The sequence below is a fragment of the Anomaloglossus baeobatrachus genome, chromosome 1 (genome assembly GCF_048569485.1).
Source record: "Anomaloglossus baeobatrachus isolate aAnoBae1 chromosome 1, aAnoBae1.hap1, whole genome shotgun sequence".
Lineage (NCBI taxonomy): Eukaryota > Metazoa > Chordata > Amphibia > Anura > Aromobatidae > Anomaloglossus > Anomaloglossus baeobatrachus.
The window spans coordinates 651294411-651300410 of NC_134353.1; positions in this window are offsets into that span (position 1 = coordinate 651294411).

Sequence of the window (6000 nt, forward strand, 5' to 3'; positions counted from 1 at the left end):
GCCTGTTACATTACAGCAGTTTCCATCCGAAGTATGTTAAGAATGGTATCCCCAAAGGACAGTTCATGAGAATAAAAAGAAATTGCAGTGAAAACGCAGATTTTGAGTCACATGCCCTTGATCTGTCCAACAGATTTTACAAAAGGGGATATCCGAAGAAAGTGGTCTCTGGAGCCCTTCAAACTTGCAAGACCATAGAACGGCAAGCCCTACTGCAATCAAAAATACGGAAAAAACAAGCGGCAGTGAGTATTATTACGCCCTATAACAATCAATGGCAGGACCTTTATGGTATACTCCAGACCAACTGGGATATTTTGAGAAGTGATAAGAAGCTGATTCCCTTTCTAGGTGACAAACCCAGACTCGTGGCGAGGAAAGCCCAGAATTTACGTGGCATACTGTCCAGTAGCCACTATATACGATCAAAACAGAGTCTTGGTTCGGGCGTGAAGTTAAGAGGGACTTTTCCTTGTGGAGCATGTACCGTGTGTCCGTACATGGTTGCGGCTGATCATATTTCTTTACCGATTGCTCCTAGGCGGATCACTTCTGAGGCGTATTACAACTGCCGGACCAGGAATGCAATCTATGTCCTCATCTGTAGCTGCCCAAAAGTGTACGTTGGTGAAACCACGCAAGAGGTAAGAAGGAGAGTACAGCAACACTTTTCGAGCATTAATACGGCCAGTGCAGACCTCAAGAAGGGGAAAACGCTCACTTCGGTAGCGGCGCATTTTCTTACTTGTCATGGGGGACGATATGGTACAATGAAGGTCATCATTGTTGACTCGATAAAACAGAACCTTAGAGGTGGGAACTGTACCAAAGAGCTCTTACAGAAGGAGTCTCGATGGATCTATACCCTTAATAGCTTGGCACCACAGGGGTTGAATGAAGAACTACTGTATACCGGGTTTTATAATATTATTTGAAAACTGTAGGATTGCGTGAAAATTCTCTCAACTGATCCGTCTCCTTCTTTTTAGCGCTCCTTATCAATCAAGGAGAATGATTATGAACAAATGGAGAAGTACGAGGACCGTCCAAGACTAATGAAATTTAAAAGTGAAGAATGTTGAATGGGAAACAGGATATGAATGGTGGAGCCAAGAAGATACTAGATAGATCTGTTCCCCTTGGCTCGTCGTTTTGGCCAGCCTTTTTCTATATGGGGCATCATTGGGCCCGGCGAAGTGGATGATCAGAAATACATTGGTGTGATCCGAATAATAAGTACTAGAATAAGAAATAAAGGATGTAAGAAGGATTCTGGTCCTAAATGAGATGCCATGAAGAAGAGTGGACTTCAATTAGAGACACGGGACTAAATGCAGTACTTCTTTGTCCGTGGGTTCCATGGATTGGGACCGTTGAAATTGGACTTGTTTGGCTTTGAACATACTACTGAGTGCAAATGAATTTTTGGACAGAAGGCTTGATGACGGGATATTTATCCCTTGAGCCGCTAATAATTTTCCCTGAAGAAGATGTGATTGCATTCAGTCACCTGTATGGAGCCTAGAGCTTGGAGTACGTTTGTGCTTCTTAGGGGTTCAATATGTAGTTCTTTGGTGTGGCGGTCTGTATACTGGGTAGGAGGGCCTTTGTATGGGCCCAATGACTTATAATATAAAAATGTCTGATGTTAATTTGTAGGTGTACTCTTTGGTGATGATATATGACTAAAACCAATTTTGAAATGGGGCAGAATTGTATCTTGCCTGAATATATTTTTTAGAGTCTATTAAGATCGGGTACTATGTACCATATGCTTGAAAACGGGGTTACATGATGGGTCAGGTTCATATGTGTATGGAGCACGAATATGCATCCACTGAGGTGGTGAGGCGTGTACGGACTTTGAAAGGCCATTTTACCCACTCAGTGTTGCGGTATGGGAGAATTTGATACATTGGTCTTGTACCTCTCATAAATAATTAAATAATTAAACTTTGTTTGAGAACAGGATGTACTGTATCAGGTTTAGCTGCTCTCAGGGCTCTGATTTGCAGCGTTCAGTGTGGTATGACATGTACTGACTGAAGAGGTCTCTATAATTACTCAATGTTACAGTATAATGTCAGGTACATTGGCCTTGTACCTTGTGCAAATGATGAATAACCAAATTTGTTTCTTGGGAACAAGATGGATGCTATCTTTCCCCAAGCATACCTCCCAAAGGGTTAATGAGATCTTGTATCATGTATTCTAAGCTTGAGGATGTGAATGTATGATCGGTGCAGAAGCAACTGCACGTATAGAAGAACCAGATTTGGACCTCCGGTGCTTACATACTGTGAATTTGCATGTATGTTAGACACTTAGGATGTGCATTTAAGGTGTACTGATGGGAGGTATCCTCTGTGTAGCGCGCTTAATAAGCATTAAGAACCCGCGCATGCGCATTAAGGGATCAGGGGTGGTACTATATGTCATGTGACAACGATCGGCTTTGCTAGGCGCGGTCAAATCCTGTGCAAATAATGAATGCGATATTGGAGCCCTATAATACAATACACATCTATAGTGCTAAGCTTTAATGACATGTGAGCATGATTTTTGAGAAGCGTCCGCTCTAACGGGGTGCGCATGCGCAGAAGGGGTCTGAGGGCAGAACCTTCAGGGCACCATGTGACTCAGGCAAGATGGCGGTGGCCATCGGAACGCTGCCGATACACGAGGTTCTCCAGCTGCATCATTGGTGAGTGTGATTACACTTCCTTAAATAGGACACGCAAGGAGGCATTACACAGCTCTTCTCTTTCCCCTGAGGAAGCCACCTCGAGAGGTGGCGATACGCGTGGGGTTGTCACATTGGGAAAACTTCTCTCCACATGTCACCTATACCTGTATGGCTTTCCTCATACTAGCGATGTGTCACAGACAGTAAGTATAGTTTTGGCACGGCTGCATGCTGTGCATTAATATAAGGCATTGGTCTGTCCTGGGTGATCGAGTAGCAGATTGTGTAGAATGTCATAGTTCAACACGGCGTTACTTTGAGCATGGTATTTTCCTTATGATCTGTGGGCATTGAGTTTTAGTGTGACACATCGCTAGCGAGGTTTTAATGGCCGGTGGATATTGGTGCCGATAAAGACAGACCTATACAGTCTGTGATAGTATGATAGATCTTTGATCAATACTGGGTCTTTTTGCAGCATCTCACAAGGACCTAGGGTAGTTCCTTGGGGACCCCATACAGACTACAGATAGTGGGTCTGTTTTGGTCTGTGATATAATAGGACCAATTATGGTATTTAATACACAGAACGGTACAAGGCCAATGTATCATCTTTAGCAATTTAGAAATATAGGTGTACTTATTGTTGTGGGGAGAAGTCATTTGTATTGTGTATAACAACATTGACACTGATTTTTCCAATGTGTTGGTCTATTATGCCATGGGCATTTTTTAAGTGTTTTTAACTGAATCCTTGTGTGTCCAGCACTCCTTATGGGAGACATGTGTTGTTTTGTGTGCAATAAAATAATATTTATATGTAACATATAATTGTGGTGATCCCGTGTTTGGTATACCTTTTTCTCTTACATTTGTGCAGTTTTGTATACCTGGAGATCCCACGGGTTGGTGCCCTTCCCCCCCTCCTTGTCTATATTTGGTTTGGTGCGATTCTTGGCGCCTTTTCCGGAAGGAGGCACACCCTTTCTCTTATTGACGAGATTTATTCTGTTGTTTAACAAGTGGATAGATTATATTCTGTGATACAATAAACCACATGGACCTAGCGGCAAGAGAGGCAGCGTGGTCTTGTCAATCTGTAGATATTTTTGGTGCCGTCTTTAATCCTGGAGTTACTAATGCATTGGGCAATCCCCAGGATGAGAACCAACAATTGATGCAAAGTATAATTAACCTACACAAGAGAGTAGTCAAGGTCTGGTGGAACATCAGAACCTTAGAAGAATATAAAAAACTTAAAATCACACCAAGAGGGTTGCGGGTACAGATATTTCCTGCCTGGGAGACAGATGCGCAGTTCAGAGTCACATGGGAACAGGGGCTGCAAACATGTTCAACAATACTCTTGGATATGCTTGTCGAGCATGACCGCTCCTTGCTTACCCAATTGAAGGAAGAGATAAACAATAAAGAACATATATTGAAACAGTTAGACGCACAAACGGTGGTAGTACCATTCCAAAATAAGTTAAAAAATATTCTTGACACATATGAGAAGGACATAATTAAGGGCAAAAAGAGTAAATTTCAACGAGACAGGAGCGATTACGCTGAAAACAGGGCCTACAAGTGGTTGCATAGGGGGAACAAGCGCAGACCAGCTAATCGAGAACCAGATAATTTGTTGGTGGCTACTGAACCGTTGAGTAGTGATTTTTTATCCACGGATACAAGCGATCCAGAAAGCGTACCAGGAGGGGCCATCGGAAACCAAAGCAACAAGAGAAAAAACAGGAGAGCCCAACCATGGCGGTCACCTCCACAGAGGCAAACGAGGAGTCGGAGGCAGAATTGGTAACAGGTAACATACATGACTTGCAGATAGTTAATCTTTCAAGATATCAACTGACGGAAGAAGAGACCAATCTGCTCAGTAGAGGATTATCTTTTGCACCTATGAGCAGATTGGACAAATTTACTGTGACCAAGGACGTTTACCTCTTCTGCAGACAATTAACTTTTAAATATCTTTATAGCCGACCCGAGGTCATCGACACATTGCCTCCGGAGGATCGCCAGGTGTTTAATGATCTATTGGACCTCCTTGAGGAGAATGAGCGACAAACAGGTACAAAGATCCCCTTTACAGGACGACTGTTGTCCCAAGCCACACCCCCCCTAGGTCTCTGCCCGGCAGTTGGAATCTTTTTCAATAAAGTATGCAGGGAGATTGAGAAATTGAAATTGGATAACAACAGAGCCAATAATTTAACTATAAGTGAGAGACAGACTTTATCTAAATTGAAAAACAACAATGAGTTCCTAATAAAGGAAGCAGATAAAGGGGGAAATGTGGTGTTATGGCCGACAGAAATGTATGTTAGGGAAGCGAGGAGACAGTTGGCCAACAGTGATTGTTATACAATACTTCCATCGGACCCCACGAGTACCTTCAAGAAGAACTTAGATAGATTTGTGTCTGCAGCCCATGACCAAGGGACAATAACCTTGAAGGAAAAGAATTTTTTGATTACAAAAGACCCAGTGGTACCAACATTCTACATGTTACCTAAAATTCACAAAGGGCGTCCGGAACCTCCGGGCAGGCCTATAGTATCAGGAATTGGGGGCCTATTTGAGAGGCCAGGTATCTATTTAGATTTTTACCTTCAACCGCTGGCACAATCTGCCTTTTCCTATGTGAGGGATTCCACACACCTCATTGAACAACTGACACATTTGGAAATTGCACCGGAGGTTCTTTTGGTAACACTAGATGTTGAATCACTTTACACCTCAATTAGCCACGAGTTGGGAGCCAAGGCAGTTTCATTCCATCTGGATAGCAGAACAACTGGGAACAGGAGACACGATTCCTTTATTCTGGACTTACTATATCTAGTGCTAGATAGGAATTATTTCCTGTTTGATAGGGTGTTTTACCGTCAGAGATCCGGGACCGCTATGGGGGCTTGCTGTGCACCACCCTATGCTAATATCTTTTTAGGGTGGTGGGAGGAGACACAGGTTTACATCTTGGAGCAGTATAAAACTCACGTAGTTGGTTGGTATAGGTATATCGACGATATACTGCTTTTTTGGTCAGGAACTCTGGAGGAGTGTGAATCCTTCATTGCCACACTGAATGATAATGTCCTGAACATTAGGTTAACATCTAATATCTCTACAGAGACAGTGGAGTTCCTGGACCTTCAGATCATGAAGGCAGAGGGCACTATATGTACGTCTCTATACCGAAAACCAACAGCGACAAATAGCCTGTTACATTACAGCAGTTTCCATCCGAAGTATGTTAAGAATGGTATCCCCAAAGGACAGTTCATGAGAATAAA